This window comes from Spermophilus citellus (genome assembly GCF_964194105.1).
Source record: "Spermophilus citellus genome assembly, chromosome: 4".
In the NCBI taxonomy this organism is placed as follows: domain Eukaryota; kingdom Metazoa; phylum Chordata; class Mammalia; order Rodentia; family Sciuridae; genus Spermophilus; species Spermophilus citellus.
Genome location: NC_138185.1, coordinates 156,387,700 through 156,412,615, shown reverse-complemented (window position 1 = coordinate 156,412,615; position 24,916 = coordinate 156,387,700). Strand labels below are relative to the sequence as shown.

The following is a 24,916-nucleotide window of genomic DNA, read 5'->3' as shown; positions in this document are numbered from 1 at the left end:
AAAAAATATAAGCGTAGTCCATCCTCACATTTTCCTATTTTTATTAAATAGTTTGGTAATCAGCGTTTTCTTGACAACCCTAATTAGGAAAGAAAGCTAACACAATTATTCCCTGAAACATTTGCCACATAAATGTCTTGTTCTCCAAGGACTTTACAATGGAATCAATTTACCAAATATTTATCTATTTTGTATATATACAAAGTAAGAAAATTTTATACTGAGAGCTAAATTGAATTAAAACACCTAGGTATTTTTCTGAGAAGAAAGAAATAATGGTTAACTAAAATACAAAGGTCTAATGACCATATCTAATCACTAGTATACAAAATAAAATACAACTCAACCATCCAACATCATTACATTAAGATTTACATATGTATCATACTTCTGGGCCTAGAATTCTAATTTATAAAAATCTTTTTTTATATATAGTGCATATTTTCTGATTCTAACTCTAGTATTATTACTTACCAATTTCTCATCTATTTCTCTATTTCATAATTCTTCTAAAACTATTTGGGTAGTTATTAATTCCCTTATTTTCTCACTTATAATTTTTTTCTGCTATTACCTCCTTTAGATTCTTCTTTTGTCCTAAATTACTATGTTGGATGCATATGACACACGCTATCCCTTATTTTTAAAAGGGGAAGGAGGGGAACAAGACATATTTAAAAGTCATAAAATGGAATTGTAGCAATGAGGAACAATCACTGAAATTGTTTGCACTTGGGGCTGGGGCTGTGGCTGTGGCTCAGTGGTAGAGCGCTTGCCTAGCATGTGTGAGGCACTGGGTTCGATCCTCAGCACCACATAAAAATAAACAAATAAAATAAGAATGTATTCTGTCCATCTACAACTCTAAAAAAAACAAAAAAATGGTTGCACCTAACTTTCGGGCTTTCTCTTCAACACGTTCAATCCCATGCAGCATCATTCTAGCTAGTTTAGTCATATTAATGGCATCACTGACATTGTGATCTCAAAATCCCTTACCAGAAAATGGACAAAGGCCTTGAAAAGACATTTCTCCAAATATGGTATACATGTAGCCAATAACTACATGAAAAGATGTTCAACATCACTAGTTATTAGGGCAATGCAAATCAACTCCATGATGAGATATCACTTCATACCTATAGCTATTTAAGATGACTACTTTTCAAAGGAGAAAATGGAAATAAGCAAGAAAAATCTGAACTCTTAGGAACTGCTGCTGGAAATGTAAAACGGTACAGCCACTATGAAAAACAGTATAGCAAGTCCTCAAAAAATTAAGAACAGAATTACCAGCAATTCCACTTGTGGATGTACATCAGAGAGAAGTCAAAGAATAGTTTCAAACCCATTACCCTTTTATTATAGAATAGTATTCAGAAATAAAATCTAGGCACCAAAAAAAAAAAAAAGCCATTAGAGCTATTCCATAGGTATAATGCATTACATTTCTACAACCCACATTAAGTAATTCATACACTCAAGCATGTTCATAGAAGCAAAATTTACAATAGCCAAATAATAATACACTGGTAGAAGCAATCCAGTATATATCGAAGAATGAATGAATAAATAAAGTGTGGGGTATATGTATAAATATACATACAATGAAATATTATTCAGCCTTATAAAGGAAGAAAATTCTGACATATGACACATGGATAAACCTGAAGACCTTATGGTAAGTGAAATAAGCCTGTCATAAAAAGACAAATGTTATATAATTACAGTTAAATGAAGTTCCTAAAGCAGTCAATTTCGTAGAGACAAAAAATAGAAGGCGGTTGCCAGAAGATAAAAGTAGGGCGAATAATAATAAGTGGAATATTTTGAGTAGTAATCTGACATTCCTGTTTTCAAGCATCATATTCATAGGTTGCTAGGTACTAAATTATGCTGTCATATTATACAAAAAGTTCAGTTATCATTGTCATGTGTAAGTTAGGAGAGATGAGGAAGGCAGTAGAGAAGGGAAAAGGAAAAAGAAAAACCTTAAACAATTAAAGAAACACACTCATTAAAACCCCATTAACATTTCATTCAACCAGGATGGCTGGCACAGAATAGGTAGCTTCAAGAGCTGGAACATATTCCAGGGAAGAAAATACTTGAGAAAGATAATGTTTTTAAGTCATTACAGCAAAAAGCAACACAATAAAACTAATCACCCTCCCTAAATATTAACAATACCCAAGTGACTAAAGTTATGCTATCATATAATTCAAAATCTTCTCTGAATTTTATAGACACATAAAAAAATCGTCTAATAATATTCATTGTTTACTCTGCACCAGGCACTTATTCAAAGGTTTTAAATGAATTATCTCATTAGCATTCAAAATAATTTCACAAGGTAAGTACTTTAATCCCTACTCTCCTAGTAAGGAAATGGGACTAAAACATGTGACTGAACAAGCTCATTCCTAGTTAGTGACAAGTTGAAGATCAGAAGCCAAATCTATTAAATTCCAAAGTCTGTGTTTTTCCCTTTAACTCCCTGATTTTATGAATATGGAAATTAATATCTCCCAAGTATAAATCTTACTAAGACTGAATAGTTATAGTCAGACACTAATCCCTGTTCAGTGAAGGTTCTGCCACTCTACACTGAATGTTAATAACTTATTTATAGACAATATAATGTTTGCTTAAATTAAAAGTATAATGTCAAAAAGTGAATCATAGATGGTTTAGATCAAATTTTACACAAATTCTAATAGCTCAGATACTTAAAATACCATAGGAGTATTAAAAAATTATAGGTTGGGGATACAGCTCAGTGGTAGAGTGCTTATCTAGCACACATGAGACCTTGAGTTTAATTAGCAAGAAAAGTAGAGTGGGGTACATATAAATATATGAGATAAATGAGATATTTACAGAAAAATAAATATTACTTGGTGGTTATTCTGTTTATCATTAAGAAGAGTAAAATAAAGTTCACATATGATACACAAATTGGCCTTCTAACATTCAATCTATCCCCCTTCCAGCCAAAGAATAAAAACCAGTGTGAGATATAGATGGTAAATTTCTGAGATATAAAACCTAGGAAGAACTTAGATAACATCATTTACCCTCACTGACATAATTAAGATTTTTTTAAAATCACCAACAGATCAGATTATGTCCTAACAACCCCTGAGAAAATTGTTATGAGTTTTAATGACTGAAGGCAAAAGGGTGTTCAAAAAGTCTGTATAGATGCAAAATATTATTGAATGTAATATTTCCACCAACACAATATGATATTTTTCTAAATGATCAGTAAAAGGAAAATTCAGATTAAGGAAGTCATATTGTATGAGAAACTTAGTCATACAAATAAATAAAATTTATCTGGGTGCCATATGGTACTTAAGTGCTACAGAAGATCAGAAGTGAGGCTAAGTACTTCCTTTTCCTGTGGGAGCAGCTGGATCTACAGGAGCCTGGCCTTCTCCTCTCCTGGCCATGGCTTGTGCTAGACCCCTGATATCTGTGTACTCTGAAAACGGGGAGTCATCTAGCAAAAAATCTCACTTTGCCTGCTGTGTTCAAGGCTCCAATTTGATCAGATATTGTGAACTTTGTTCATACCAACTTGCGTAAAAACAACAGACAGCCTTATGCTGTCAGTGAATTGGCAGGTCATCAAACCAGTGCTGAGTCTTGGGGTACTGGAAGAGGTGTGGCTCAAATTCCCAGAGTTCGAGGTGGTGGGACCCACCATTCTGGCCAGGTTGCCTTTGGAAATATGTGTAGAAGAGGCTGCATGTTCACACCAACCAAAACATGGCGTCTTTGGCACCCTAGAGTAAACAGACCCAAAAGTGATACTATCTGCTCTGCCTTGGCTGCCTCAGCCTGACCAGCACTGGTCATGTCTAAAGGTCACCGAATTGAGGAAGTTCCTGAACTCCCTTTGGTGGTGGAAGATAAAGTTGAAGGTTACAAGAAGACCAAGGAGGCTGTTTTGCTTCTTAAGAAGCTTAAAGCCTGGAATGATATCAAAAAGGTCTATGCTGGCAAAGGCAAAATGAGAAACCAAACCGTCATTGTATATAGCACAGGGGCCCCTGTATAACGAAGACAATGGTATCATCAAGGCCTTCAGAAACATTCCTGGAATTACTCTACTTAATGTAAGCAAACTGAACATTTTGAAACTTGCTCCTGGTGGGGCGTTTCTGCATTTGGACTGAAAGTGCTTTTCGGAAGTTAGACGAACTATGTGGCACTTGGCTTAAAGCTGCTTCCCTCAAGAGTAACTATAACCTCCCTATGCACAAGATGATCAATACAGAACTGAGCAGAATCTTGAAATGCCCAGAAATTCAAAGAGCTCTCAGGGCACCATGTAAGAAGATTCATCACAGAGTCCTGAAGAAGAATCCATTGAAAAACCTGAGAATCAAGTTGAAGCTAAACCCATATGCAAAGACTATGCGCAGGAATACCATTCTTCAACAGGCCAAGAATCACAAACTCCGGGTGAATTAGCAGCAGCAGCTAAATCAGATAAGAAAGATCAGAAGGGGGCTGCAGGCAAGATGCCTGTAGTGAAGAAGCAGGGAAAGAAGGCTGTTGGTGTTAAGCAGAAGAAGCCTGTGGGGAAGAAGGCTGCACCTTCCAAGAAACCAACAGCTGAAAAGAAACCTGTTGCAGAAAAGAAAAAGTCTGCTGCATAAACTCTTAAAAATCTGTTTTATTCCATAAGTTTAAATAATTTTGGACACTTTATTTTGAATAAAGAGCTGATCAAAGATATAGTGACAATAAAAAAGAAAATCAGAAGTGAGGAAGATTAATAAAGGTCAAAAACTGCAACTTGAGCTAGACTTCAGAAACTGAACAAGCACCACAAATGCAAGGCAAGGGGGAGGACAGTTATACTATCAGAGCAATATGTATGTTGTTTCTCAACAAGTAAGAAAACTTAAGTAGAGAACAGGTATATGGGGAAGGGAGGGTGAGAAGAACTTGAAATCATACAGAGAGCTTGAATTACAGCCAGAAAAGACTCTATAGCTAATTTGAACTTCACAAGGTAAGAAACCAGAGCCTTCAAAACAATACTGGAATATCTTGTTTCTATCATATTGACAAATAAATGATAAAATGAACATTTAATATCACAAGAAAGTGCAAAGTAAGATGCTCATGTACATTGCTGGTAGGAGAGCAAATTATGGAATTGCTTTTTTAAAAAAAAAAAAAGCAATTTAGTAAACTGTTAAACATTTTGACCTAGTAATTTCATTTGTAAGAATTTATGAGAAAAAAATCAAAAATATAATAAACTTTTATTCATAAGACTGTTCACCATATTTTATACTGTGATAAGCCAAAAGGAAACAATGTCCAAACTATATTGGAAAACTTAAGTAAACATATGTTAAATAATAATATAAAGCAGAATGTAGCCATTAAAATAGTTCAATGAAAAATCATAAAATATTAAGTATATAATCAATATAGTCTATTTTTTATATCTGCATAAGAAAACAATGTTAATGGTAGCTATCTTTAGGTGATAAAACTATAAAATATTCATATTTTCATCTTTATTGGACTATTTTCTAGATAGGCCAAGTGGGTATATTTCATATTTACCACCATATAAATAAAATAAAAATATCCTAGGGACAATATTGAATAACACCATAGAGGAACGAACTGAAAAGCCATACTTCAAGACAACCAGTCTGTTCTCTTCAATAAATCAATGTACAAAGTATGGGGTAGGGTGGGTTCTTCTAGATTAGAAAGAAAATTAACATAGTCTTTAATAAACATCATAAGAATCCTTGCTTTAAGTATTGAATTGGATAGAGTAAAATAATGAGATATCTGGGAGACAACTAGGGATATTTTGAAAATGTACCGATATCAAATGATATTATAGAATTGTTGTTCATTTTTTTTATAGTAATTTCTGAGAATGTCCTACACAGGAACAGGTCAGAGGGAGATGCAGGCTGAAGAAGTGAAAAGTAAAATTTCATGAAAACTGTAAATTAAACTAGTTCAGAAAAAAATACAAATCTATGAAAAAATATGCCAGAATATTAAAGATTATTGAATCTAGGCATTAGGCATGAGTATTCATTAGTCTTCTACTTTGATAATTCTCAAATTTTTCATCACAAAAATTTTAAAATAGATCATGGAATCTTTATTATTTTTGAAAAAAAAAAGCTATGCATGTACAGCAAAGAAAAACAGAAAAAACTGCCAAAGAAAGAACCAGAATGGTTGCTGGATTGTGGCTTAGTGGTAGAGCACTTTCCTAGCATGTGTGAGGCACTGGATTTGACTCTCAGCACTGCATATAAAATAAAGGTTCATTGATATCTAAAAAAAACTATTTTAAAAAAACAAGAAAGAACAGAATGAAGCAGGTCAAATTTGCAGCTATTTTAGTAATTAAGGGTGAAGAAATATAGTTCAAATTTGAATAATAACTGAGCTGAAAAGAAAAACTAAAGAATAATGATTGTTATTAAAACTAAAAGAATTGGTAGCAATCTAGTATATCTGAGGTGGAAACTAATATGGGAAAATCAGAGAGAACTAACTAGTAGAAACAGGAAAATTAGGAAAGGAAAGTCTTGAGGACAAAGATTTTTTTAAAAAGATAAAATGCAGACTGGGAGAAATTATTTGCAAATCAATTATTTTATAAATAAATTTTATTCAGAATATATATATACAGAACTCTTATAACTAAATAATAAAAAAATAACCCAATTTAAAAATGGGCTAAGGCTTTAACAGACATTTCACCAACAAAGAAATACAAATAGCTGATAAGTACATGAAATAATGCCCAATATCATTAATCTTCAGAAAAAAAGATAAATTAAAGTACAATGAAATACATGGCTATAATTAAAAGAACAAACAATAAAAAAGTATTGGTAAGGATGTGGAGAAATTAGAACCCTTTTACATAATAGATGAGTATGTACACTGATATAGCCACTTTGGAAATTAATTTAGTAGTTTTTATGAAATTTACAAGTAACTTTATTATATGGCTTAGTAATTCCACTTATAAGTATCTACCCAAGAGAAATAAAAACCTATGATCACACAAAGATTTATACATGAGTGTTCATATAAGCATTACTTATAGTAGCCAAATAGTAAAAATAATCTAAATTTTCATCAACTAATGAATGAATAAACAAGATGAAGTATAGTCATACAATATGAATATGAATTTGTTCATTCAATGATCATATAATAATGTTGAATACAGTATTATTCAGCAATAAAAAACATAAAATGCTGATACATACTACAACATGGAACTACTTCAGAAACTATACAAATTAGAATTTTTAAAAAGCCAGCTGCAAAAGACCACATATTGTATAGCCTCAACTTTTATGAAATGTCCAGAAAGGACAAATCTGGAGATAGAAAGCAAATTAATGACTGCTACAGGCTAGGAACATGAATGTGTCATTACTCAAAAGGAGTATGAGACACATTTTTAGAATAATGAAAACATAACAAAAAATGTATTATGAAAGTAATAATCCAATGATTTACTAAAAACCACCAAATTGTACATTTTAAATGAGTAATTTTATAGTAATTATACCTCAATAAAACTGTTAAGAGTATAAGATGGTCCATTCATATCAACTCAAGATTGTTGACTGCAAAAAATCCAAATAGAAATGTTCAGTAAAGGCAGATGGAAATAAAAACAAACCCAAAAGAAACTGTACAATCATGAGCATCAAAATGATTGTCAAAGTCACAGAATAAGTAAGACTGGGGGAAGAGAGAATGTATACAGAGTGGTGTCTGTCGTAGCGTTGAGTCCTAAAAAATACTCACATTAAGTAATTCAAGTATATTCTGTTGACTTTCAAAAGCAGAACATAAAACTTAAGCCCTTTCCATTTTTATTATTGTTGCCACATGAATAATAAATGAGGCTTTAAAGGTAAAAATGTCTTTAAAGGAACCGCAAAAAGTTATATAATCTTAGCTAATATCCACACTGAGGGAAAAGGGGAGATGCGTGTAAACTGTACATTCAATAATATAATTAATGTTTTTATTCCCCTGGAATATACCAAAAAAGAGCCCCTGTTTCTCCTAAAAGATGCAGCTTAGATTCCTAGCATCTGCTGGTCAAAAGTATAAGCATATATGGAAAGTTTCAAAATTCAGCTCATTTCCATACAGAAAAATAAACTTTTGAATAACCATGCAAAGGTTGTACATGGCTGTTTTCAATAATCTGAAATATACTGCTTAATTTTTCTTACTCAACAAGTTCAAAGACTACTACAAAAAAAAGAGTTTGTAATTTACTAAGATTTATGTTAGATAATCTATATACTGCAAATATTACCTTTATTCTCCCCCCCCCCAAATAAAGGAAAAGCAAAGACTAACTTTACAGTAAAGCAAAGACTAACTTCATGGTAACTCTAAACAACAGCTATGTTAAAATACACATGACTAAAATATTTCAAATAATAATACTAAAAAATACATTGTATTATTGTCTATTAAAAATAGCAATGGAAATAGTCAATTAGTATCATTAGTATATAGGTTGTTTATATAAACAAGAATAGAAATACTAAACATAAAAATAAAGTTCTATTCCAATCAGTATATGGTTTTCTATTAAGTTACCACAGACAAGGTTGACATTCATAATAGTAATTTAGGTTGATAGGTTAAATGATTCTGATTTTTATCTGAAAATAGTTTAATACAAGTTAAAATTCAGAACTTTTTCTTCCTCAATGACTCATTCACCAGGCTAGCCTCATCTTCAACATATACTAATAAGCCCTTCAAGCTTCTGAAACTCTTTGTGTAATTAGCTTTTAGCATCTTTCCCATAAGAAGGTAAAGTGTTCACTGTCATACTTTATAGCATAATGCCTTTTACCAAAGAGCTGCTCAACGTTTTGCCGAACTAAAGAACAATATAAATGTGCATGTGAATGGTCAGCTAAAGGATCCTAGCATGAACACTAGAGCAGGGGTAAAATGATCAGGTTTTCAAATTCTATAAATTTAAGAATGTTTTTGCTAAGCATAAACTATTTGAATTTCATTATCTACATATACTGTGAAGCGTAAATACAAATAAATCTCCACCTTTACTGTTTTTGCTTTCATTTACTCATTGTAGTCAGTGGTTGCTTTTCATCTATACACTGGAGATATACTTTCTAGCCATTTAAGTACTCATTTTAACAAAATTCCAGATAATAAAACACTGTAAAAGTATTCATCACCCATTCATACAACAAATACTGATCATCTACTATGCCAAGAACTGAAAAGTACATCAGTGAAAGAAAGCAAACAAACAAAAAAGATAGAAGTCCCTGCACTAAGGGAACTTATATTCTAGTAAATCATGTTACAATGAGATTATGCCTTCTACTTTTATTTTTAGGATCCTTTAAATTAAAAACAAAAAAAACAAAAAACAGGGCTGGGGTTGTGGCTCAGTGGCATAGCCCTTGCCTCACACAGGTGAGGCACTGGGTTTGATCCTCAGCACCACATAAAAATAAACAAACAAAATAAAGATATTGTGTCCATCTATAACTAAAAAAAATTGTTTTAAAAAAAATGACAGTGGTGGTGGTAGTTTTCATAAACTTCTCATAATGTTAAATTCATCAAATTCTGTAGAAGGTGTTACATTTTTAAATGAAATCAGAAATCAGAATATTCCATTGTTATAGCATGATTAAATCAATAGATTCTAGGGACTACTTACATAGAAATAGTTTACAGGAAGCTTTCTAGAAAATCAACTGAGGTATTTCTGAAATAATGTTTCTATTTTGGTAAACATCCTAAAAATTTAAATACGTTTGAGCACATATGTTGTGAGTTTGTGTATATACATACATATATTATATGGATGTAAAATTTATTTAATTGTGTGTGTATGTATGTATGTATTTGTACTGGGGATTGAATCCAGGGGTGCTTAACCACTGAGCCATTTCCCTACCCCTTTTATATTTTATTTTGAGACAGGGCCTTGCTAAGTCCCATATATAATTTTTTAATGGGTTAGAGAACTTCAAGAATATACCTGGCATTGTCTACAAGCTGCTCATTCTGAGTCACATTTTTTTGGTAATTCAGTTGTTTTCAATTTATTTTAGGAACAAGCAGAGCAATTTTTATACTATGCTGTTCCGGTCACTCTAGGGTGATGTCAGCCTATCATCACTGTAACAGCTGCATGTAATAACTTCCTGGTAGCACATAATTTCATGGGAAGAACAATTCATTCCCTCTACCCCCAAAATTGCTTTCTCTAATTTCTTTCAAAATTAACAGTAACAATAAAAGGACAAATGAGAGGCAAGGCTCTGTGTGTTAAGAAAAACTATGTACTTACCCAGGCATTGCCTTTAAACTGGAATGAACTGAGGTAAAACATTTTATTTCTCAAAGCTGCATTTTTATCATCTATAGTAGCAGCTGAGGGCAGGGGGGTTGGGAAGACTGGATTATCAGGTCTAGCCACTCTGGTATCATGACCACAAAGTAGAAATAAGCCACTGTTTCACAATGTATCACAAAAATTAACAGAATTTTCCTCAAATTTAATATGAATTAGTGTGATTCTATACACAATAAAGAAACAACCAGAGTGGGGGAAAAAAGCACACTAATCCCTGGATTCCCAACTCTCTACTAGAATCATACAACAACAAGCAGTTTTGGAATTGGTGAATAATTTTTCAAAATTATTATGGTTGGCTCTTTCAAGCATTCTAATGACTTACCCCCACGAAGAGGTTTTATAAGCATTCTTTGTCTTTTAAAATGAGGTGGTGACCAATTATCCAAAATGACTTTTTTCTAAAATTTTTCCATTCCTCCAAAGACTACAAATGGAACCACCATTATGACCCAGCTATCATTTATTGCTATTTATCTGAAAGATCTAAAATCAGCATACAGAGATGCATGCATACCAATATTTCAGGCAACACAATTCAAAACAGTTGAATTATGGAACCAGCCTAGGTGCCCATCAACAGATGAATCGATAAAGAAAATGTGGTATATATGTACACAATAAAGTTTTATTCAGTCATAAAGGATGAGATAATGTCCTTTGTAGGTACATGGATGGAACTAGAGAACATCAGGCTAAGTGAAATAAGCCAGCCAGATTCACAATGTTAAGGTTCACATGCCAAGGATCTCATATGCAGAAGCTAGAGACAGAGGGAAAAAGAGGAATTTTGGGGGTGGAATATGCACTCATAAAAACAAATGGAAATAGAGTCAAGTCAAGAAAGAGGATCAGAGTGAGGGAGGAGGGGAACATGTGGGGAAGTGCTGGGGAATGAAACCTACCAAATTATGCTATATCCACATATGAATATACCTCAATGATCTCGTTATTTATATAACGCATGAGCTAAAATAATAATGATAATGGTGACAAGGAAATCAATAGAGTAGAGCACATGGATGGGGCAGAGAGAAGGTACTGGATAATGGAATTATGTTATGTGCATGTAGGCATGTAGCATAACAAATCCCATTATTTTGTATAATTATAATGCATCGATTAAAAAAAGGGTTTTCCAAAATATGAAAATGTTTCTTATTGTATATACTGGCAACAGCATCATATTTTCTGGCTCATTTCCATTCAAATATGTGAGATATGCTTTAAAACATCAAAAAATAATTTCTATAATTATTTAGCTGGGGCTTAAGTTTCTTTTCATCATTAGAAATCAAATTACCTAAAGAGCTATATAGTAACTTGGTCAAGCTAAGTCTCCAAAAATATTTCTAGTAAACTGGCCCTGGAAACTTCATCAACATCTGTTCACTACGTGAAATAAATTTTTTTTAATTTATATATAACATCGGAGTGAAATAACTTTAATGATTTGTTAGGCAAATTCATTTGCAATCTCCTCCCAAAAAATACATCATTCAGAGCTCAACACAATTCACAGAAAAATGTTCTTTAATAATATTTCAATTCCATTTGTAGAGCACTTAGTATACCAATATATACTATTCCTTAAAAGGTTTAAAAATAAATAACATATTTAGAAATAAAAAGATTATAAAAAATATAAATAATACCTACCATTAAAATATTATTATAAAAAATGGAAACATTAAATCTTCTCAGATAACATTATTACAAACAAATCCTGGATATTTACAAAAGCATTGCTGCTAATTTAAAAAGAAAAGCAATGCTATAAATTCCTTCTGTATTGGCTTAGAACCAGTATGGCTCATTTAGAAACTAACTGCAACAACATATTTGTTGACACAAGCAATTATTATTTAGTAAGTCATGGGTCTCAAACCACTGTCTCCCTCTGCTATATCCTATTTTGACTATAAGAGCCTCATGCAAGTTATCTCCCTATCTGAAAAATGAAAAATTAAACATAGAAAAGGACTTAAATTAGCATCTCTGCCTTAAATAGTTCTATACCTTGAACATCCAAAGAGATCCAAATAATACCTAGAAGGGTCATAAGTTATGCAATTGACTTAATTCAACATGGCTATACAGTGATTCTACTCAGGGTAAAGTAAATAATGGTCAAATAAATAGCTCATAAAATATACTATTCATTGTTTTACGCATATTTTATCTGTTTTTATAAATCTAACTCAGCTAGTTTTTCCTCTAGCATAAAAACACATCACTGTTTCTTCTATGGAAAACCAAATAAAGTAATTGGCTTGTATTTGAAATCCATGTTGTTTCAAAATGTTCCTTATTAGGGGAAGAGAGGCATTCTTTTTTGCTATTTTTCACCCTGGTCTGTTGTTTTCAACTTCAACTGAATTCAGGTAAGTTAAATGTACATGTGATAAGACTCCACTGAACACGACAGATATTTGAATGTTTATTCAATTGAATTCATGGAAGAGAGACATAGCATTTGAAAGCTGTAGCCACCTTTAATTCCAGGTACTCTGGAGGCTAAAAGGATCTCAAATTCAAGTCCACACTAAGTACACTTGATTATTTTATTAAATTATAAGATAAATGGAAACAGGGAAATATGCCAGAGGCTTAAGAGAAAGATAGGGTTAGGGTCAAAGGAAGAAATTTTGTTTATTTTGATTTGTTTTGGTTGTTCTAGGTTTATTTTTTCTTAAGACACTGATAAATGATGCAGTGTTGAAAAGTATTATTTTTACATTCTTTCTCTGATGCTTGTCTTGCTACTGAACTACCATTTGCTGCCAAAAGGACATAGCGTCCAGCAAATCATATCTGTTTCTAAAAAAAGATCAGAAAGGAAAAACATCAAGGAGACTATCTGGAGAGACAAACCTGTTTCTTTAAAAAGAATCTGTATTAACTATAAGAAAAGTAGCATTTGCCAAGTTTTTTAAAACAGCTTTTCAGGCACATAGCATTTTTGCTTTATTTTCTTTGGTAATTACAAAAGTAATTTCCAAGAAAGAATTCTCATCTTAGCATAATAAGTAAACTAGTAGTTAGCCAATGATAATGACAACTTATATATAAATTTAATTTCTAATGCAATAAAGTATACAAATTGCTCCATTTAAAGTTCTTTACATATACTATTATTATGTAAGCAAAACAAAAATATCAGGTAAGATCTGTAGTCTTTAAGACAGAAACATTTTTTTAGTGAAAAGATAACAGATAGCTTCCTTTATATCATTGTAGAGAATGGATAATTTATGAGAGCCTATTTTATTTAGACCTGAATTCTTTATGATTAGTACAGTGCTTGGTACATATTAGGAATATTTGTTTTAAAAGTAAATGGATGTTTTATAATGATTTCTCCAATCCTCTGCTCCAACCAATCCCCCCAAAACTATAGAACAACGCTCTTGATTCTATATAAAGGTCATTTAACTATAAAGAGTCATTATTGTGCAACTTCAGTGTAGAAAATATGTAGAAAGCTAATCAGGTTGTAATTGACTTTATCTTTATTTGTATAAAAGAAACAACAAATATTAATACCCTAAACATCCCAAAATTTCCATTCCCAAATCAAACAACATACACATATCACCACTATCACCACCACAACTACCACTCACAAATTACTCTACAAACAGATCCCAACTCTAAAATGCAGAACAGAATATTTAGGATACTGATTCCCTTTCACTTGCAATTCACATGAACTGTCTTTTACTAAATTATATAGATATAGAATATGATTATTAATAGTGCTAGTCCATCTAAATGACACAAAAAAATTTGTTGAATACTTACTATATATACACTATATATTCATTTGAGATAAGTATGTTTTATCTATTTTATAGGAAAAGAAACTGACAAGTCTAAGCAACTTCCCCAAGCTTTAAACCCTATACTGCCGGAATCCAATAAGCACAGGACCACAGTTTGAAAATTCATTTATTAAACATTTAGTGGTTGTTAGGCACTGTGAAGGAATAATAAAAAGTGTATCACCAGAACTGACCTTGTTTTCAAGCAATTAACAATATTTATTTGAATATACATTTATTAATCATAAATTATAAGGAGCTTATTTATTTTTTAAATATCAGTATATAAGTTCTTTTTAAATGAGTTAGCCCAGTTCATTAAAACCCATTATATTTATGTTCAACAACTTCTTAACACATTTAAAATTGTGTACAAATTTCATCTGTACTGACATATGCTTCATCCTTAACAGATAATCTCTCTTAGAAGTTCAGTCTTCTCATAACAAACAAAAATTATTTATTTTTCAAATAACATACAAATTAATGGCTTATTTGTGAATCCCTACAAACTGCACATACTTTGAAATATGAAGTAGCAATGTACAAGTAAACTACCTTTCTGGAAAATTATATATTCTAATAAATTCTTTAAATCACAGTTCACTATATTTAACAGATCATTATTAAAAATTAATAGGTTTTTATGTTTATGATATGAATTTCACAAGCACTGCATAAGAAATCACAAGTCTTTCTAAATTTTTCATCTGTGAACACATGTATGTGATCATAAGCAAATACAAAGCACCCAAACTGTCACATCATTTGTTTTATTTTAAGAGAAAACTAATTTTATCCTTTAATCTTTCTTTCATAAATAAATTAAACTACATGAAAGTAAAGAGTGATACATTTATTAAAACAATATCCTAGAGGACAGAGAAAACAACTGATATGGGAAGAGTTTAATGAACACAGCTTTGAAACTGTTCTGGAAATCACAGGCTTAATGAAAGTACTAACATTCTTTCAGTTGCAGACAGGTGCTGCTGCCAATCAGCTGCATTTGCTGAAACACATTCTAAAGATTATTAATTAATCTTTATACTGAAACCAATGGTTATCTGTCATTTTGCTATGATCACCATTTTTTTTAAGTCACCAAAAAAAGATAAGAAAGAAACAGCCATCAAACACAACTCCGGATAAGCTCTGCATCTGTTTACTTAGTTCTGTCATTTCCTGATATTCGTTATATTAAGCTCAAAGCTTCCACTGCCTGAAGTCATGGGTCTTACAGTCTCTCCACTATTTCTATTTATCAAAAATATACTAAAATATTTCTAAGATATTTGGGGGGAAATCATAAATAAATAAATACACCTTTTTTTTGCTACTGTTTGTAAATAAACCCAATAAGCTCTGAAAAAAATATGATTTGTGAAGGCACTGTTCTTCATATCACATCTGCACTCTCATTTGAATGCACCCACACTCCTGGCCCTCACTCCACATACCTCTGTATACTTTGTTCTACCACCATGTTATCCTACCTTCGCTATATAAACATTGTTTCAGAACACATTCAGAATTTAACAAATATTACATAGTTTATGTTTCTGAATCTGGGCAATTTGATTAAAATTATTCTGAAGATCTTTATAAATACTCTGAAAAGAGTGCCAAAGAACATATTTTAAATCCACTTGAAAACACAAACATATATAGTAAATGAAAAATGTATTTTATGATATTTTTCCATTCTTTTGATGTTTTAAGTTAACATTAATTCTTAAATCTCAAATACCACTATGTTCTACCATGTTTTTAAAGTCACTTTCATTCAACTGTACATTCCTGTGACCTCCACAATGACCTCTACAAAAGCAGTTGTGCACTTTACTGTGGTGCAAATCCTCATAGACAAGTTGAACCTGTTCTTTTTGGCTCTAAGCCCTTGTGCTGCACACACAGCTGAGATTTATTATAAAAGGGGAACTAAGGGGCATTATTTCACAACATTTATCCTTCACATATAGCCAAGTATAATCTTTTACAACCTTTGAGAGCTCTTAAATAAACAGATCTTCTCTTAATCACACAAAGTGTATTTATCACCAATCAAATGGCATATTGATTCATTTTACACTAGGAAAAAGCAAGCACACAAAGCATATATACTAAGAGTTGTAAAAATTAGTTTCTTAATATCTATTCAAAAATAATAATAATTTTAATCCTGAGACCTTAGAACAATTACTGCCTTGCTGTCTTAGCAAGGTCAAGGCAGCAAAATAATTAATAAAAACCTGTCTGCAAGTATCTGTACTTTAAGAAAATAGATTTAAAAAATATGCCTACTGCTATCTTCTTCATAGGTATTATAAAACTATGTCAGAAGCTTTTTATAATCTTTTGTGTTTTCTTTTTAATTTCAAAGTTCAATTTTAGTTCAGGATTTCTCATGGCATTTAAGAACATTTTCCTTTCTCACAATTTTGACTTGGACTCATACACAAAACTACAGGCTACTTTTCAATTCAAAATATCTGATACCCTAGGGAAAGAGGAATTTCACAAATTCTAAGAATTATCTCTATTAACAAGAATTACTACACCATTTAAATTAATTCTTCAGGATTTGCTTTAAAAAAAAGGAAAAATAAAAAAAAAAACACATATAACCTCAAAAGTATTCTATCATAAAAATCAGGTTCAAACTAGTTTATCAGCTAATTACTTAACATTAAGGACATGAAAATATGTTAATTCTGGTGGGTAGTTCCTTGCCCTAAATACTTCTGATTTTTTTCATTAATATCAAATATACAAACAATTGAAAAAAATGCTTTAGATGTTTTCCAAGTTCAATAGGTCAGTCGCTAAAAAAATGAATTATTTTAAGGCGAAAAAATCTAATGATATAATTTTAGGAATTAGGGTTTCAGGTAGTGAGCAAAATGAGCATGTTCATAAACAGAACAAAATACACTTTGTCATTGCTGAAGAAAGAAATTTCATTAAACATTTTAAGCAACAGACACATTATTCTAGCTCTTAGGATGTTTTAAATAATTTATATCACTTTCTCTATGCAGGAAATACACTTAGAAGTTTAAGAGTTTGGACATTTCTTTATTCATCGCTAAACTAGAAAACATTTTTTCTTGTAACATCTTGTCTTCCAGAAAAAAAAATTATGTTAAATTTTAAGAGTTTTGTAGGGATGATATTTTTATATATAATTGGCATGTAAGAAACATTATTTACAAGTTATACTCATAATAATAATCTATACTATGTGAGGCAATATAAAACTTGACAACCATAAAATTGAATCAAATGTTTTTAAAAATGCCTCAGGATCTGACCTTACATTATGTTCTCACAAAATGTCAACACTGACAGTATTTTTTAAATGTCTAAGGCCTCTAATTCATTTTAAAATATTTGTTCTTCAATATTTCCATAATATCCAAAACTACTCCTAGTGAACTCATGAGATAACATTAACCTCCAAATAACTTAAAGCAGCTGTAAGTATATTCTTACCCTCCATTTCTTTTTATTCCTCAAACAACAATACCTTTCCTATCAATATATTTTCTTTCCGGCAAGAACACAGGCCTAAGCTCTTTTGCATTTAACTTCCCATATACTATATGTTTTTAGAATAATACAGTGTTAAAAGCATGGGCTTTGAAGTCCAAAAAAGTTGAATCCCAACTCTGCATGGAGCAAGATGCTGGATTTTTATTTATTTATTTTTAACAAGGCTCAGTTTCACTTGTATTTGTATTTAAAAGGATCAAAAATATATATGCTTTGGGGCTGGGATTCTGGCTCAGCGGTGGAACGCTCACCTAGCACGGGTGCAACCTGGGTTCAATCCTCAGCACCACATAAAAAATAAAGGCATTAGGTTGTGTCCATCTACACCTTAAAAATATTATATATAGATGCTTTAAAAACATAACAGTCAAGTGCCTACAAAATGCTGCCAATTATATCATCATCATCATCATCATCATCAGGAAGAAGAGGAAGAGAAAGAATATTCTGTATCATCACCACAGGCTGTATTTTAATACTCAATTTGATAAATCACTACAAATAATCAACATATTACTGATACACTTTAAAAAGGTTAAATGTTTAACATCTTCCTGCAGAAACAATGTTATGAATGATGGTAGAATTCCAGATTGACAATACAAAAAGCACATTAATTAGCTTAAATCCAGTGTAGGGTCCTGGAAACAAGGGAGGAGGTAATACAAAGAAAAGTTTGCTTTCTCTTTCCAATGTGCCAGACTAGCCTTAGGCAAACTTTTGAAATTACTTACATTTTAACTTTTTCTTATTTTGTCTTTAAATACTTATTCAGCACCTAGTGCCTTTCCCAATCATCATATGTTCTAACAATACAATATTACTGAGCTTCTAATTGAAAACATCCCACTAAAGCTTACTATGAATCCTAATGCACTCCCTGATCTTAAGTCACCAACCTGCATCAACCACAATCAAAACTTCATTTCAGCAAGGTGTTAGTAGGAAAGAAATTAAATTGCATGATTTTACTTAGTGAACCATCTGGTTTTTATTATATTATTATTGCTTTTCAAAGGGCATTTATAAAACATTTTTCTTGAACAAATTACAAAGTAGATGCCTTTAAAAACAAAGACTAGGATATTCCAACATGGCGGCGGGCGCAGAGAGATCAAGTCTCTGACCTCTTCAGCTGTGCAGGCATAGGGAGTCGTAAACAACCTAAATCTGTGTGCTCAGGATCACTACGCAATGCTCAGCTGACGTGGATCTGGGGCGAACAGTATGGGCCTCTCAGAACACGCACTGAGCCCGGATCGGCTGAATTCAAGCTCCCGTTCGCCTGCTTCCCGCAGACAAACAGCTGTGACTCAGCACTAATCCATCCGGCGGAAACAACTGGTCACCCCTTCTCATCCTACGGAGGTAAATGCCTACCGAGCCTTCATAGGTAGTGGCCACAGATTTGAAACGGGGCTTGGGAGAGACAGTAAGGACCCATCCGTTGCATTGGTTGCCCAGCAAAGGGAAACGAACCATTTGCAAGAGATACCACCATGGCAGAGAACCGACGTCATCAGACTGCTGCGGAGGAGATAACTTCATTGAAACCTGCGGGTACAGGTGTGTAATTCCCTAGCCTTCCCTCTCCACACATCGGGGAAACCTTAAGGGCCCCTCCCAGCTCTCCTGTGAGCACGATAGCCAGACCGAGGGAATCAGAGGTGGCACTGGACCGTGGCGTGGAACTACCGCTCCCACTAGTGCTGACAGCTGAGGTCTCTTGCACCAGCTACCGGGCGCGTGGCTACCGGAGGGCAAGTAAAATTCACTGAGGATTCTCAGCCCCAAGCTCTACAAACTTAGGATCTGAGGGAATGGCAAACTGGAAGAGTGTGCCCAGTCGTTCATGAAAACAGGGCTCCCGGGAGCAGCAGACCTGGCGTGTAGCCAGTATTGTGGTGAGCAGCACCCGTGAGAGGGGCCTGGCTAGAGGAAAAGTGGGAAGTGACTAGACACAAGAGGAGGCCCTAGACACTCAGGATTGGACACTCGCCCAGTCTGGGAGGAGCTGCTGCACAGTGATTGGTTCCCGCGTATTGACAGGAGAAACTTGGCCTGGTGGGAACAGCGCCACCTACTGGAAGAGAAGTTAATCAAACTCTAAGACTGCATTTATTAGTTTTTTTTTCTTTTTTTCTTTTCTCTCTTTTTTTTTGATTTGGTTTTTTCTTTCATTTTCGTTTTTCTTTCTTGTTGTTTTTTTAAACTTTTTTTACAATTTTTTTTAAATTTTTTTCTTCTAATTTTAATTTTAATTTTTTTTATTTTTCTTTAATTTTTTTTCTTTTTTTATTTCCTATTTTTTTCTTCTTCTGTCTTTTCATTTCTTTTCAATTTTCTTATTCCCCCTTCCTTGAATTCTACCTGCTTACTCTCATTCTATTTAGTGACTTCTTCCCTTATCTTCTAATACCTTTCCTCCCAAGCATCTAATAAATTTATAGGAGTAAACAGTAACTCATCAGTCAAACAGAACAAGAAGTAACATGAGCAGCTTCAAAAAGCAAGGAAGAAAAGGAGTAAAAACAATGCAGGACAGCCTAAATATTCAGGAGGACATAGAGTCATCAGAAAAGTGGTCATATAAAGAACTCAAGGAACACCTTAGACAGATGGAATGGAACCTTAAAGAGGATACAAGACAGCAAATTCAAGCAGGGAAAGAACACATTGAGAATGAATTACATAAACAGATAAAAGAAGAAGTTAAGCATCTTTATCAAGAGATAGAGATTATAAAAAATAATCAAACAACAATTCTAGAAATGAAGGAAACGATAAACCAAATTAAAAACTCAATTGAGAGTATCACTAACAGAGTGCAGCAAGTAGAAGCCAGAACGTCAGATAATGAAGACAAAATATATCATCTTGAAAAGAGTCTAGCCAACTCAGAAAGGCTGGTAAAAAATCACGAGAAAAACATCCAAGAGTTACGGGATAACATAAAAAAACCAAACTTAAGAGTCATCGGGATAGAAGAAGGTACAGAGTTTCAAACCAAGGGAATGAGTAACCTGCTGAATGAAATAATTACACAAAACTTTCCAGAAATAAAAAAGGAAACAGATATACAAATTGAAGATGCATACAGGACACCGAGCACACAAAATCACAGTAGACCAACGCCAAGACACATTGTTATGAAGCTATCCAATATACAGAACAAAGAGAAAATATTAAAAGCTACAAGAGAAAGGAGACAGATTACATTCAGGGGTAAACCAATAAGGTTAACAACGGATTTTTCATCACAGACCCTGAAAGCAAGAAGGTCATGGAACAATGTATTTCAAACACTGAAAGACAATGGATGCCAACCAAAAATTCTGTATCCAGCAAAATTAAGCTTCAGGTATGACAATGAAATAAAAATCTTTCATGATAAACAAAAGTTAAAAGAATTTGCAGCCAGAAAACCAGCATTGCAAAGCATTTTGAGCAAAACACTACACGAGGAAGAAATGAAAAACAATAACCAAAACCATGAGTAGGAAGTGCCTTGGTAAAGACAGAGGGCGAGGGGAAAGATAATCATGGAGAAACAAACTAAATTTTTTAAGAAAAGGATAAATAATCAAACATGGCTGGAAGTACAAACCATATATCGATAGTAACTCTGAATGTTAATGGCTTAAACTCTCCAATAAAGCGACATAGGCTGGTATCATGGATTAAAAAAACAAATCCAAAAATATGCTGCCTCCAGGAGACACATCTGATTGGAAAAGACATACACAGGCTGAAGGTGAAAGGATGGGAAAAAATATACCATGCACACGGTCCTCGTAAGCAAGCAGGGGTGGCCATCCTCATATCGAATAAAATCGACTTCAAGACTAAGTTAATCAAAAGGGATAAAGAAGGACATTTTATACTGTTAAAAGGAACCATTCACCAACAAGACATAACAATTATCAATATTTATGCACCAAATAATGGTGCTGCGACATTCATAAAACAAATTCTCCTCAAATTCAAGAATCAAATAGACCACAACACAATAATTATACGTGACTTCATCACACCTCTCTTACCATTGGACAGATCCTCCAAACAAAAATTGAATAAAGAAACTATAGAACTCAATATCACAATCAATAACCTAGACTTAATTGACATATATAGAATATGTCAACCATCATCAAATGGATATACTTTTTTCTCAGCAGCACATGGATCCTTCTCAAAAATAGACCATATATTATGCCATAGGGCAACCCTCAGTAAATATAAAGGGGTGGAGATAATACCATGCATTTTATCTGATCATAATGGAATGAAACTGGAAATCAATGATAAAAGAAGGAAGGAAAAATCCTACATCACATGGAAAATGAACAATATGTTACTGAATGATCAATGGGTTACAGAAGACATAAAGGAGGAAATCAAAAAATTCTTAGAGATAAATGAAAATACAGACACAACATATCGGAATCTATAGGACACAATGAAAGCAGTTTTAAGAGGGAAATTCATCGCCTGGTGGTCATTCCTCAAAAAAAGAAAAAACCAACAAATAAATGAGCTCACACTTCATCTCAAAGCCCTAGAAAAGGATGAGCAAAACAACAGCAAATGTAGCAGAAGGCAAGAAATAATTAAAATCAGAGCAGAAATCAATGAAATTGAAACAAAAGAAACTATTGAAAAAATTAACAAAACTAAAAGTTGGTTCTTTGAAAAAATAAATGAGATCGACAGGCCTTTAGCCATACTAACGAAGAGGAGAGAGAACTCAAATTACTAACATACGGGATGAAAAAGGCAATATCACAACAGATGCTACAGAAATACAGAAGACAATTAGAAATTATTTTGAAAACCTATATTCCAATAAAATAGAAGATAGTGAAGACATCGATAAATTTCTTAAGTCATATGATTTGCCCAGACTGAGTCAGGAGGATTCACACAATTTGAACACACCAATATCAATGGATGAAATTGAAGAAGCAATCAAAAGACCACAAACCAAGAAAAGCCCAGGACCGGATGGGTATACAGCGGAGTTTTACAAAACCTTTAAAGAAGAATTAATACCAATACTTTTCAAGTTATTTCAGGAAATCGAAAAAGAGGGAGCTCTGCCAAATTCATTCTATGAGGCCAACATCACCCTGATTCCAAAACCAGACAAAGACACCTCAAAGAAAGAAAACTACAGACCAATATCTCTGGTGAACCTAGATGCAAAAATCCTCAATAAAATTCTGGCGAATCGAATACAAAAACACATCAAAAAAATTGTGCACCATGATCAAGTAGGATTCATCCCTGGGATGCAAGGATTGTTCAATATACGGAGATCAATAAATGTTATTCACCACATCAATAGACTTAAAGATAAGAACCATAGGATCATCTCGATAGACGCAGAGAAAGCATTCGACAAAGTACAGCATCCCTTTATGTTCAAAACTCTAGAAAAACTAGGGATAACAGGAACTTACCGTGACATTGTAAAAGCTATCTATGCTAAGCCTCAGGCTAGCATCATTCTGAATGGACAAAAGTTGAAGGCATTCCCTCTAAAATCTGGAACAAGACAGGGATGCCCTCTATCACCACTTCTATTCAATATAGTTCTCGAAACACTGGCCAGAGCAATTAGACAGACGAAAGAAATTAAAGGCATAAAAATAGGAAAAGAAGAACTTAAATTATCACTATTTGCAGATGACATGATTCTATACCTAGAAGACCCAAAAGGGTCTACAAAGAAACTACTAGAACTAATAAATGAATTCAGCAAAGTGGCAAGATATAAAATCAACACGCATAAATCAAAGGCATTTCTGTATATCAGCAACAAAACTTCTGAAACGGAAATGAGGAAAAACACTCCATTCAAAATATCCTCAAAAAAAATAAAATACTTGGGAATCAACCTAACAAAAGAGGTGAAAGATTTATACAATGAAAACTACAGAACCCTAAAGAGAGAAGTAGAAGAAGATCTTAGAAGATGGAAAAATATACCCTGTTCATGGATAGGCAGAACTAGCATCATCAAAATGGCGATATTACCAAAAGTCTCTATAGGTTTAATGCAATGCCAATCAAAATCCCAACAGCACTTCTTGTAGAAATAGATAAAGCAATCATGAAATTCATATGGAAAAATAAAAGACCCAGAATAGCAAAAGCAATTCTAAACAGGAAGTGTGAATCAGGCGGTGTAGCGATACCAGATTTCAAACTATATTACAGAGCAATAGTGACAAAAACAGCATGATACTGGTACCAAAACAGGCGGGTGGACCAATGGTATAGAATAGAGGACACAGAGACTAATCCACAAAGTTACAACTATCTCATATTTGATAAAGGGGCTAAAAGCATGCAATGGAGGAAGGATAGCATCTTCAACACATGGTGTTGGGAAAACTGGAAATCCATATGCAACAAAATGAAACTGAATCCCTTTCTCTTGCCATGCACAAAAGTTAAATCAAAATGGATCAAGGAGCTTGATATCCAATCAGAGACTCTGCGTCTGATAGAAGAAAAAGTTGGCTCCGATCTACATATTGTGGGGCGGGCTCCAAATTCCTTAACAGGACACCCATAGCACAAGAGTTAATAACAAGAATCAACAAATGGGACTTACTTAAACTAAAAAGTTTTTTCTCAACAAGAGAAACAATAAGAGAGGTAAATAGGGAGCCTACATCCTGGGAACAAATTTTTACTCCTCACACTTCAGATAGAGCCCTAATAGCCAGAGTATACAAAGAACTCAAAAAATTAGACAATAAGATAACAAATAACCCAATCAACAAATGGGCCAAGGACCTGAACAGACACTTCTCAGAGGAGGATATACAATCAATCAACAAGTACATGAAAAAATGCTCACCATCTCTAGCAGTCAGAGAAATGCAAATCAAAACCACCCTAAGATACCATCTCACTCCAGTAAGATTGGCAGCCACTATGAAGTCAAACAACAACAAGTGCTGGCGAGGATGTGGAGAAAAGGGTTCACCTGTACATTGCTGGTGGGACTGCAAATTGGTGCGGCCAATTTGGAAAGCAGTTTGGAGATTCCTGGGAAAGATGGGAA

General features: G+C 33.2%; 1 protein-coding gene and 1 pseudogene across 3 annotated transcripts in view; one reads left to right on the top strand and one right to left on the bottom strand.

Annotated features, from left to right (window-relative positions):
• The window catches only part of MNAT1 (MNAT1 component of CDK activating kinase), a 258,540-nt gene that overhangs the window by 97,372 nt on the left and 136,252 nt on the right, over positions 1-24,916 (bottom strand). The window lies entirely within an intron of this gene.
• Positions 3,439-4,750, top strand: LOC308646274 (large ribosomal subunit protein uL4-like; annotated as a pseudogene). Its single transcript has one exon. The product of its transcript is annotated as a large ribosomal subunit protein uL4-like (transcript).